Genomic DNA, 12,126 nt, shown 5'->3' on the forward strand with positions numbered 1-12,126 from the left:
ATATACTTAAGGTCACTGAATTGTACACTTAAAATAGTTAAAATGGTAGATTTTATATTATGTATATTTTACCATAATTTTTTAAAACATTTGAAAAAATGATTAGGTAAGATATGCCACAGAGTTCGTCCCTCCTCTGGCATGGGAGCTGGGCGTCTGTTCACGCACCATCCATTGGCTATTGGCTCGGGTAGGGAGCTGGTCCTCAGGTTCAGACTCTCCCTGGTCTCTGTGAGGGAACCTGGTGCCAAGGGCTGAGGTACCCCTCTACGGTCGCAGGCCACAGCCAAGCATGCCACACCAGGGTAGGCACACAGAGCAGGACAGGGGATTGACAGTGCCCACCATAGCCGTGTGAACAGGGATCATGGCAGCCATCTTCCCTGTGGCCGAAGAAACCTGTTTCTGCCTCAGGAGTGCTACTGATTTCTGTAGATACCTTGCCTTGCCACAGGCCCTATGTAAATACCCATAGTTTCTAAAGATGCTAGCTTGAGAAAAGTGCCCTTTTAATTCTTTCTCCTCGGTGATGAAAAAATGACAAATACCTAGGAAAAAATGTAAAGGTAAACATGTGCACAAATTAAAAACAACAAACCAGCAATAGAGGGCTATCCTGTGTTCACAGACTAGAAAAATGGGCAAAAGATTAACAGATGCTGTATAGGAGAGGAGCTCAGAGTGGCTGGGAAGTAGATGAGAAGGTGCTCAAGTTTGTTAATCACCAGGAAGACACAAAGCAAAGCCACAGAGATGCTACTACACACCTACCAAGCGCCAAAATGAGAAAGATGGAACATAACATGTGTACAAGCAGGTGTGGAGCCCACCTTCTGGGCTATCAGCCGGCACTACCATTTTGGTGTCTTACGGCGTTTGAATACAGGCACACCTGTGGCCAAGGAAGCAGGGAATATCCAACGAAAGGCATGCATTTGTTCACCAAAAGACATACACGGGAATCACCACAGCAGCAATATTTGTAATGGCCAAAAACTGGACACTGCCCCAAAGCCCATCGATAGACAAATGGGGGAAAGTTGACTATTCAAAACATGGAATATATTAAACGGCAGTGACAATGAATGATCTGTACATAACAACATAGATGAATCTCAGACACAGTATTGATTAAAAGAAGCCAGACAGAGAGTACACATATTTATACAAAGTACAAAAACAGAGAAAAATAATCTGTCTTTAGAAGCCAGACTAGCAGTTACCCGGGGGCATGTGAGTGACCAGTGGCACAGGGACTTCTGGGGTCTGATGGTGTCCTGACCAGGATGGTCCAGGTTGCACTGTACACTAATGATCCATGCACCCCTAGTCAGTGGCATTCTCCCTCTACAGAGACTCTCAAATAGGCCATAGGGAACCAGAAGATCCTCCCAGGAAGCTGGAACATTCTAGAAGAGATGACACCATTCATAGCTACTCTCAAAAGCAATTGCTTTCTATGCCCGGGTTGACCCCCATCAACTAAGTCAGAACATCTGGGGTGAGAGCCAAGTGCCAGCAGCATCTGAAGGTCCCCAGGTGATCTTTCCACTCCAGGACAGTGGGAGTTTACAGACCCCTCTCCCCCAGCCTAGGAGTCTGCATCTAAATGTCATTCCCAGAATAGGGGCAGGCAGTCTGATCAGTGGGGAAAAGGGCCAGACCCTGGTGGCCTCGGGAGCACAGCAGTAAATTTGAGTTCATCTTAAGAGCCATAAACAGCCACTGACGATTTTAAGTAAATGCCTGCGCTGTCACTCACTCCACTCTGCCTTATGTAGAACTAACTAATTGTGGGTAGCACATTTAGGTGATTACGATGGGCCAATGTTCTCAGTGAGTGTTCAAACTCATTTAATCTCCACAACCACCCTAAGAGATAGGGCCTGCTAGATGCTCTGCTTACTTCTGGAGGTTTTTGTAAACTCGCCCAGGACTACACAGCTTGTGCATGTGCAGCCAGAGCCATGGGTCAATCAGACAATTTGGTCTTAAACCACCATGTCACTGGGCCTCCTTTCGCTCTTTCATCAAACATGGATCACCAGCTCATGTCTGCCAACCTCTGTACTCAGAACTGGCCAAATGATGTTGGACCTTTATTCAGCCTTCTGCAAAGACTTCAGTCTAGGTTACAGAACAATATTTAAGACATGGAAAGATTGTAACAAAATATTAGGTGGAAAAATCAAGCTACAGATAGTATATACAGTATGATCTTATTTTTTATAAAATAGATAATATGTACTTACAAGAAAAAGGTCTACTTTTAAAGGAGATTTTACTTCCTAAAATTTCTATAATGAATGTGTTTTATTTTTCTAATACCAACCCAAACAACCCATAGTTCCAGCCTCAAGGACACATAGTCTGGAGCAATGGGACAGCCACAGGGAGGGGATGACTGCCTTATCAGGGATATGCACAGGGTCCCTGGAGACCAGGCAAGGTGCAGCCTAAAAGAGCCTGCGTGTGGGGCAGCTCACCTCCCACAGCACCCAGCATGCCCCTGCCACCCGGCAGGCCCACAGAGTTTATCGAATTGGACACCTAGAAGGAAGGGGACCTTCGGAGTAAGGTCTTTGCCCAGTGGCTTTGCAAGCAACCTTTGGGGTTGGTTTAAAAGATGCACACACACACCCCATCCGTGGAGCAAGTGGTAGTATAGTCTGTGGTGGCCAGTGGTTTGGGAATCAACTCCTGAGAAATTTTTTTTTTTTTTTTTTGAGACAGAGTCTCACTTTGTTGTCTAGGCTAGAGTGAGTACCGTGGCGTCAGCCTAGCTCACAGCAACCTCAAACTCCTGGGCTCAAGCAATCCTTCTGCCTCAGCCTCCCGAGTAGCTGGGACTACAGGCATGTGCCACCATGCCCAGCTAATTTTTTTTATATATATATCAGTTGGCCAATTAATTTCTTCCTATTTATAGTAGAGACGGGGTCTCGCTCTTGCTCAGGCTGGTTTTGAACTCCTGACCTTGAGCAATCCGCCCGCCTCGGCCTCCCAGAGAGCTAGGATTACAGGCGTGAGCCACTGAGAAATTTTAATCTTGGTTCTGGATTATTTTATATAAGTCACTTAGCCTCTTCAGGCCTCGGGTTCCTCATATGTACAACTGAGTATTATGCCTACTTTACAGGGTTGTATATAGGATTAAATGGGAGACCTTATAGGAAAAAATGCATTGCACATTAAAAGCCGAATAATAATGTAAATTATTTATCAGGCACTTGCATAGAACTTACAATGTGCTTAGCTCTGTATTAGATAGTGTACAAATATTAACTCATTATTCTTCATGTCCTCAGAGATATACCATCCTCATCCTTGCTTTACTGATGCGGAAACAGGAACTGAGTGGTTCAGTGTCTTGCCCAAGGCGCCACAGCTAGGAAGGTGAATCTCTGTTCATAGCCAGTGAACCCTGCCAGCTCTTTCGCCATGAAGTGGGGAGATTACAAGGCACCTTGTCCTGTGAGCGTCTGCACTCTGAGTAGACACCTCTATCCCGTGCACACGTTCTGACGCTCTCGCGCTGGCTCGGCCCAGGAGCAATGCTTCTCTTCTGCCACCTGGTGGCATCCACCGGGCATGACACCTCCTTCCATTTCTCTCCCTACAGAGGGGAAGGAGCACATACTTAGGGTCGGAGGATCATGGCAAAAATCAAGCAGAAATTACCCTTGTTCCCTACGGTAACTTAGGCAGTATTCCAGGAACAACGGAGCTTTAATGCGGGCCCAACTGACACTCTTTTATTCAAAATAACTTTTTGAACATGTACTATGGGACATACTTTCATTCATTCTATTATACAAATATTTAATAGGCCTCTATAGCAGAGCCAAACACTGCCCTGGCTTATTGCCAGGCTCCAGAGATCCAAAGAAAGAGGAATAAAAACGTGTCCTGTTCTCTAATAACTCCTAGAATGTAGAAAAGGGAACATGTTGGCATGCTGACAAGAATAGCCGAATGTGGGCAAGTGGGGGCCAGCAACCAGAGTAAAGTACTAGAAAAATAAGGCAGGGTAGCCACTGGCAGAACTCCCAACATACCAACAAGAGAAAAGAAGAAAGGGTATGTGTCCTAACCTCCTGACACTTATTACCCTTTCTGTCTTTCTCTTGTTGGGATGTAATTTATAAACTGAGTAATTTATAAAGAAAAGTTTATCCAGCTCATACTGCTGGAGGCTGGGAAGTCCAAGAGCATGGCGCTGGCATTTGGTGACGGTCATCCCATGTCAGAAGGGCAAGTGAGCACACGAGACAGAGAAGTGGGCCAAACTCCTTTTGTTTATGATAAACCCACTCCCTGGATAATGGCATTAATTCCTTCATGAGGGTAGAGCCCTCAGGACCTAATCACCTCTTAAAGGCCCCACCTCTTAATATTGGTACAATGGCAATTAAATCTCAATCTGAGTTTTGGAGGGGACATTCAACCCTTAGGGGTTAGCAGATGGAGACCCCTACTGTTGCCGTACAAGGCAAGGTAACCATCTGAGGGGTGAGGGTCAGGGTGGGAGGTGCTGGAAGAGGCTCAGGAGGAAAGACACAGCAGGAACCAGTTGTTGTAGAGAATGGTAGACATGCATGACAGAGCTTTCTAGGTGGTCATACATTTGGAAAGTGATCAGTCATCTTGGCTGTGTGCTTTTGTCCATGAACATTCAGCTGTTTTTCAGTAAAGGTGCCTAACCTCCCTTAGGACTTTGTTACCCTAAAGTGTTTTAAAGTGTTCGGTGTGCACTTTAAAAGAAATGTGCAATCTGCTGTTAGAGAAAATGTTCTATAATGTCAAGGAGGTCCTGTTGGTTGAGGATGCTGTTCAGTTCTTCTATATCCTTGCTGGTTTTCTGTCTAGTGGTTGTATCAAGTACTGAGAGAGGAGTGTTGACGCACTAACTAAAATTAGGAATTTGTGTATTTCTCCTTTAAGTTCTGTCAGTTTTACTCCATGCATTTTGGAGCTCTGTTGTTTGGTAAATTTGGGGTGGTTATGTCTTCTTGGTGAACTGACACCTTCATTATTATGTAATGTCTCTTTTTGTCCCTCAGAATGCCAAAAAGGGAAACCACTAGAACATTTTCTTTGCTCTGAAACCACTTAAGCTTTTTAAAAATCTATTTCAGAATGGTATGTCTTTTTTGCATCCTTTACTTTTAACCTACCTATGGCACTATATTCAAAGTGATTTTCTTATAGACTGCATTATAATTGGGTCATTTTAAAAATCCATTCTGGGCCAGCTGCAGTGGCTCACGCCTGTAATCCTAGCACTCTGGGAGGCCGAGGCAGGCAGATTGCTGGAGGTCAGGAGTTCAAAACCAGCCTGAGCAAAAGCAAGACCCCATCTCTATTATAAAGAGAAATAAATTAATTGGCCAACTAATATATATGTAAAAAATTAGCCGGGCATGGTAGCGCATACCTGTAGTCCCAGCTTCTCGGGAGGCTGAGGCAGTAGGATCGCCTGAGCCCAGGAGTTTGAGGTTGCTGTGAGCTAGGCTGATGCCACGGCATTCACTCTAGCCAACAAAGCGAGACTCTGTCTCAAAAAAATAAATAAATAAAAAATAAAATAAATAAAATAAAAATCCATTCTGACTATCTTTGTCTAATCTCTGTTTAGACCATTTACATGTAATATAATTATTGCTGTCAGGATTTAGGTTTGCTATTTTATTGTTTTCTTTTTGTTCACTCATTCTGTTTTTTGTTCCCATTTTCTATTCCCTGCCTTCCTATTGGTCGCTTAACCATTCTGTAATATTCCATTTTGCTTTACCTATAGTGGTTTTCACTTATCTCTTTTTATACTTTTTATTAGTAGTTGCTCTAGAGATTACCATGCACATATTTATCAGTCTACTAGTTAGTATCAGTCTTTACTATCTCAAGAGAAATTCAGAAATCCTAACACCACTTAAGTCCCTTTGCCCTTCCCCTTTATAGTACAACTGTGTCTACATACATTGAAAAGCACGTCAGACAATGGTGTTATTTCTCCATTTACTGTTAAACATTCTTAAACTGTCAAATGATTTTAAAAATAGAGAAGGATAATAGTCTATTATAGCTTCCCCAGATATTTACATTGAAAAGTCATTGTTCTTTCTTCATTCCCAGTGTTCCACCTTTCCTTCCATAATCATATCCTTTCTGTTTGAAGAACTTCCTTTAGCTATTTTTATCTTATTTCATATTGTATTTTATTTTGGAAAAGGAGAGCTTTATTGCTCATGAAGGGCAGCAGCCTGTCGGGCAGCCATTCCAACCGGCTGGAAGGCAGAGCTCTGGCCAAAAGCCAGGCACGTGTGCATCTGCAATTCCTTTAAAGCAGGTGTTCTGCTAAAAAATTCTTAAGAGAACTAAGGTCTTACTTGATCTAAGAATATTTCACCTTCATTCCTCAAAGATATTTTTGATGTATATAGAGTTCCATTTGATTATTATTTTCTTTCATTGCTTGAAAAATGAGCCTCTGCCTGCTGGCATCCATGCTTCTGGTGAGAAATCTGCTGCCATTCAAAGTGTTGTTGCCTTATCAGTAATGTGTCACTTCTCTCTGGCTGTTTTCTAGATATTTTTCTTATCTTTAGTTTTGAGAAATTTGATTGTGATGTATGTGGGGATGGATGGGGGGGGCAGTTATCCTATTTGGGTTATACTAAGCTTTTTGAATCTGTAGGTTTATGTCCTTTACCAAATTTGGGGAGGTTTTGGCCATTATTTCCTCCAATCTTTTTTCAACCCTGAACCTTTTCTTCTCTCCTCTTAGGCTCCAGTGTCACAGATTCTAGACCTTTGATTATTGTCCCACAGCTATTTTCTCTCCATTTTCCAGACTGGATTATTTCTATTTATCAATTTTGCTGACTCTATCCTCTGTCATCTCCATTCTTTTATTGAGTCCACTCAATAATGAGTTTTTTAAATGTTTTTTGTATTTTATTCTTAAATATTGTATTTTTCCTGTTCTGATGTATTCATTTTGTTCTTTTTATATTTTCTATTTTATTGCTGAGACTATTTTCCCATTTATTTCGAGGGTGTTAATACAGCTTTCATTTCCATTGTACCTTTCAAAGTTACAAAAGTGAAGATAAGCTATATGATAGCTACCATGTACTAAAAGGAGAAAGTGATCACTGAAAGGAGGCTCTTTCAGTGATCCAACCTTGAGTAAGAGCCTCTGGAGACAATGAAATGGAAGATTCGACATGACCACACCTATGTCTTAGGAGGGAATTCTAACAGAAGTGTATGGGATTACATTGTGGGAATAAAAAATTAAAGGTAGGAGAACTATTGGGGGGATGTTGGAAAAGCTCTAGGATTTATATCACTTAGTCCTGACCTACATGGTGTTTACAATCTGAGTTTACATTCTAAGTGGAAACCTTTCATATGCTTATTTTCAACAGTATTATCCCCATTTTTCTGAATAGGAAACTGAAGCTTAGAGTGGTGAAGTGACTTGTCAAGTCACTTAGTCAACAAGAGTGAGAACCAAACCAAGAACCCAAGCCTTCCTCTCTATTCCAAAGTTTTCCTCTTCTGTTAGTTGACCTAACCATCAAAATATAGCTGTTCAAACTAGAGTAGTAGTTAAAGAGTAGTTTGTAACTTAGATAGATTGAGAAAGGTAAATTCATTTAATTGAGCAATAATCATCTATTACTGTTTACTGCATTTTATAATAATGTCTTATCTTATATTTTTGAAACAGGGACTTTCAAGATACAGCAATGGGACATAGGCAGACATGATTTCCTTGAGTCTGCTCCTGGATTAGGAATGTTTGTGACTGTTACAACTTACAATGATGAGGTAAAATATTCTTTGTTAACAAAGTTCTTAATTTTCTAAAAAAAATGTGGGCCATATAGCCTAAGAAGTTTTAAAAGCACTCATTAACCAGCATTAATAATTTTTAATGTATAATATAGCCCTGAATAAAAGCATGACACAAAACTGTAGAAAGTTCCTGCCCTCGATGAGCCTATAATTTAGCTGAGAAGCAGGGACAGATTTCTTAACATAAAGTTTTAAAAAAATCAAATGATAAGCCTCATATTTGTAATCTTGAGGTTGCTGATCTTGCTGGGCAGAGGGGATCGTTAGGGCCAAAGCATCCCTCTGGTTTTGCACGGGCCAGTACCTGCTTTGCAGGTGCTATAGCCTCACCCAAGCACAAAGGTCAGATAAGGGACCTCCTCCCTCCTCCCATTCTTGCAGGGGCTTTCTCTCGTAATGCAGCAGCCTCTGGGGCTCTCTGGTCTTACAGACTTCTTCCTCACTGGGAATTAGCAGAGGAGCAGAAAAGTCACCAGGTCAAGTGGAAAGAATATGGATTTTGAAGTAACAGCCAAGTTTGAGCATAGATTGTCATACATAAGCTAAAATCTTGGGCAGGTTATTTGATTGCTTTGATCCTCAGTTTTCTCATCTATACAATGGATGTAACAGAGATGTCCACCCCACACCATGCCAGCCTGAGGTACTCTGAATTGCTCTCTATTAACTCAAACCTGGTTGTCCTGGAGCTATGCTCATGGAGTAGCATGATGGCAGTAGATCAAAGCCTTATAGAACAGAACAGGCATCTTCATAGTTGGCAAGGAGAGGGTGCTTGAAGTAGACAAGGAAGAGTTCCTATTCTCATGAAAACTGGATGATCAATTGGCCCAAGCTCAGGATAGACATTTGGATGCCCCCCACTCATACAGAGACAGGGAGCTGTGCCGTTCAAGGCTCTAATTCAATTAGACTACTGGACACCTGATTCTTGCCTGTTTAATAGTTTTCTCTTGGTACCTTTGGCACCTCGCTGACAGTAGTTCCACTGGGACTATTTTTCTAGCACCAGGTGCCTGTCAAAACAGACCTCCTCCCTACACCCTGTCTCCTATGCTCCTTGCCTGTATTCTGTTCCCTGTCATACCAAAATCCAATTCTTTTCTGTTCTTCCCCAGTAATCCTTCATGACCAATCTGAAAATGTCTCCAAATCTTATTAAATGCCGAGCCCAAATTTTAGTCGGGCTTAAAATTATCACATTAAAATCTGTTCACTGTTTTTCAAAGACAGAGAAGGCTCATTCTTCAAAAAACACAATTGCCTGAAACAACGTTCCCTTCTAAAAGTGTTTTCATTCATTCTGAAAATATTCAACAAATATTTATTATGGGCCTAATATATACCCAGCTCACTTCTTAGCTTAGGAGAGATAAAATTATATCCCTAGCCTTTTTCTTGGTCCAGGAGAGAGACAAAATTCTCACTCTATAGGCCTTATTCTCAGAGAGGCTCTGTCCATGTGAAGGTTCGAGGACTAGAAACATCTTTAGTTTCAACAATTCCTACAAAAAAGCCCTTTCAAGATCATTGTCAGTACCGAACAAGTACTCTGTTCCTACTGTGGTCAATGTGTCCAGGAGCACAGATTACTCTAAGTTACCAACTTTCATCAGGTGCCTATTCTTATGGCGGGTGATTGACAGCACAGGGAATAACATGGCTGATGGGGTGGGCAAGGCAGACAATAACCACAGATATCTGCCGTACAAACCTGTGCATTCTGTATTCCATTTTCCATTTCTAATATTCCTATCCCACTTTCTAGAAGAAACTGTGGTTCTGAGGTTAAATAACTTACACAAGGTCACATCATCAACAAGGGGCAACAAACCTTGAGATTTAAACTCAACTATTTTTTTCCAACACCTCGAGCTAACAGGCATTCAAAAAATGTTTGCTGACTTGGATATTCACTGGAATAAGACTATGTAGAGTTTGAATATGAAATTAAATTTCAGAAATATAATTTAATAGGTAATGACTACTCACTGAATACATTTTCAAAGAATTCTTTGTTACTCATACAAAAGTAGAAATAAATTATAAAACCTGACCTTTGAATGCAGTTTTATTTTACAAAATTTCCCCTCTATTTGTTTATTGAAGGAAATTAAGTACAAGACAAGATTCTTTAATTTTAGTCAAATCAAAATCAAAAGACTTTAAAAAAGGAAAATATTGCATCTTACCATATATATAATATATGCCTGTTTTTTTGAGAAAATGATTTAATAGACGGGATTTTTTAGAGCAGTTTTAGGTTCACAGCAGATTGAGTGGAAAGTATAGAGTTCCCATATTCCCTCTGCCCCCACATACTCAAAGCCCCTCCTGCTATCAACATGCCCCACCAGAACGATACATTTTTTACAGTTGATTAACCTCTATTGACACTCATTATCACCCAAAGTCCATAGCTTACACTACAATATGTTATTCTTGGTGTTGTACATTCTGTAGGTTTGGATGAATGGGTTTGTGTATTCTATGGGTAATGACATTTACCCACCATTACAGTATCATACAGAATAGTTTCACTACCTAAAACTTCTCTATTCTACTCACTACCTAAAAATCTGCCCATTCATTCCTCCTTTTCTCCAGCCTTGGCAACCACTAATCTTTTTGCTGTTTCCATAGTTTTGCCTTTTCCCAGACTCTCATAAACTTGGAATCATACAGTAATTTGCTTATTTGCCTTTTCAGATTGGTGTCTTTCACTTAGTAATATATGCATTTAAGGTTCCTCCATGACTTTCAGTGGCTTGCTAGCTCATTTATGTTTAGTGCTAAATAATACTCCATGGTCAGAACATATCACAGTTTATACATTCACCTATAAAAGAACATCTTTGTTCCTTCCATTTTTTGGCAAGTTGCTATGGACCTAAGTTTTCATATAATTTAGGTAAATACCAAGAAGCATACTGCTGGATCATATGGTAAGAACATGTTTAGTTTTCAAAGAAACTAACAGACTGTCTTCAAAAGTGGCTGTACTATTTTGCATTCACACCAGCATGTTCCTGTTGCTCCACATTCTTGCCATCGTTTGGTGTTTTCAGCATTTTGGACTTTGACCATTCTAATAGATGTGTAGTAGTGTCTCATGGTTGTTTTAATTTGCAGTTCCCTAATGACATATGGCATTGAGCACCTTTTCATATGCTTATTTGCCATCTGAATGTCTTCTTTGGTGACCTGTTCAGATTTCTGCTCATTTTTAAAAAATATTTATTTTTTACTGATACTTAATAGATATACATAGTTTTGGGGTGCATGTGATTATTTAATACATTTATATAATTTCTAAAGATCAAATCAGTGTACTTGGGATATCCATCACCTTAAATAGTTGTCTTTTATTTATGCTAGAACCACTCCAATTCTTCTCTTCTAGCTATTTTGAAACATAAAACAGATTGTTGTAAACTATACCCACCCTAATGATCTAATACTAAGTCTAATTTCTTATATTGAACCATATATTTATACCCATTAATCAACTTCTCTTCATCCTGCCCCCCACTTCCTGGCCTCTGTTAACCATCAATCTACTCTCTATCTTCATGAGATCTATTTTTATATCTCCCACATATGTGTAAGAAATGTGATATTTATCTTTCTGTGCTTGGCTTATTTCACTAAATATATTATAATAACCTCCAGTTCCATCCATGTTACTGTAAATCACATGAATGAAAAGAATGAAAAAGAATTTCATTCTCTTTTATGTCTGAATAATATTTCATTGTGTATATACACCACATTTTCTTTATCCATTCATCCATTGATGGGCACTTGGGTTAATTTCATATTTTGGCTATTGTTCACAGTGCTGCAACAAACATGAGAGTGCAGCTGTCTTCACAATATACTGATTTCCATTCCTTTGGATATATACTCAGTAGCGAAATTGCTGAATCATATGGTAGTTCTATTTTTAGTTTTTCGAGGAACCTCTGTAATTGTTGTTTATAGTAGATGTAGTAGTTTACATTCCCACCAACAGTAAATAAGGGGTACCCTTTCCTCACATCCTTGCGAGCATCCAATTATTGCCTGTCTTTTTGATTAAAGTCAGTGTAAATGGGGTGAGATAGTATCTTATTATAGTTTTGATTTGCATCTCTCTGATGGTTAGTGATGTTGATCATTTTTCCATAAACCTATTGGTCATGTGTATGTCTTCTTTTGAGTAGCATCTATTCAGGTCTTTTGTCCATTTTTTAATTGGATTATTTGGGTTTTTGCTAT

The 12,126-nt window shown here is 40.1% G+C and overlaps 1 long non-coding RNA gene across 1 annotated transcript in view; it reads left to right on the forward strand.

Annotated features, from left to right (window-relative positions):
- Positions 1–12,126, forward strand: part of LOC105881651 (uncharacterized) — a 51,305-nt gene that overhangs the window by 20,005 nt on the left and 19,174 nt on the right. Inside the window, exon 2 of the long non-coding RNA XR_001158845.3 lies at positions 7,739–7,839. This is a non-coding gene — a long non-coding RNA (uncharacterized LOC105881651). The remainder of the gene's footprint in view (positions 1–7,738; positions 7,840–12,126) is intronic.

The sequence above is a fragment of the Microcebus murinus genome, chromosome 16 (genome assembly GCF_040939455.1).
Source record: "Microcebus murinus isolate Inina chromosome 16, M.murinus_Inina_mat1.0, whole genome shotgun sequence".
Lineage (NCBI taxonomy): Eukaryota > Metazoa > Chordata > Mammalia > Primates > Cheirogaleidae > Microcebus > Microcebus murinus.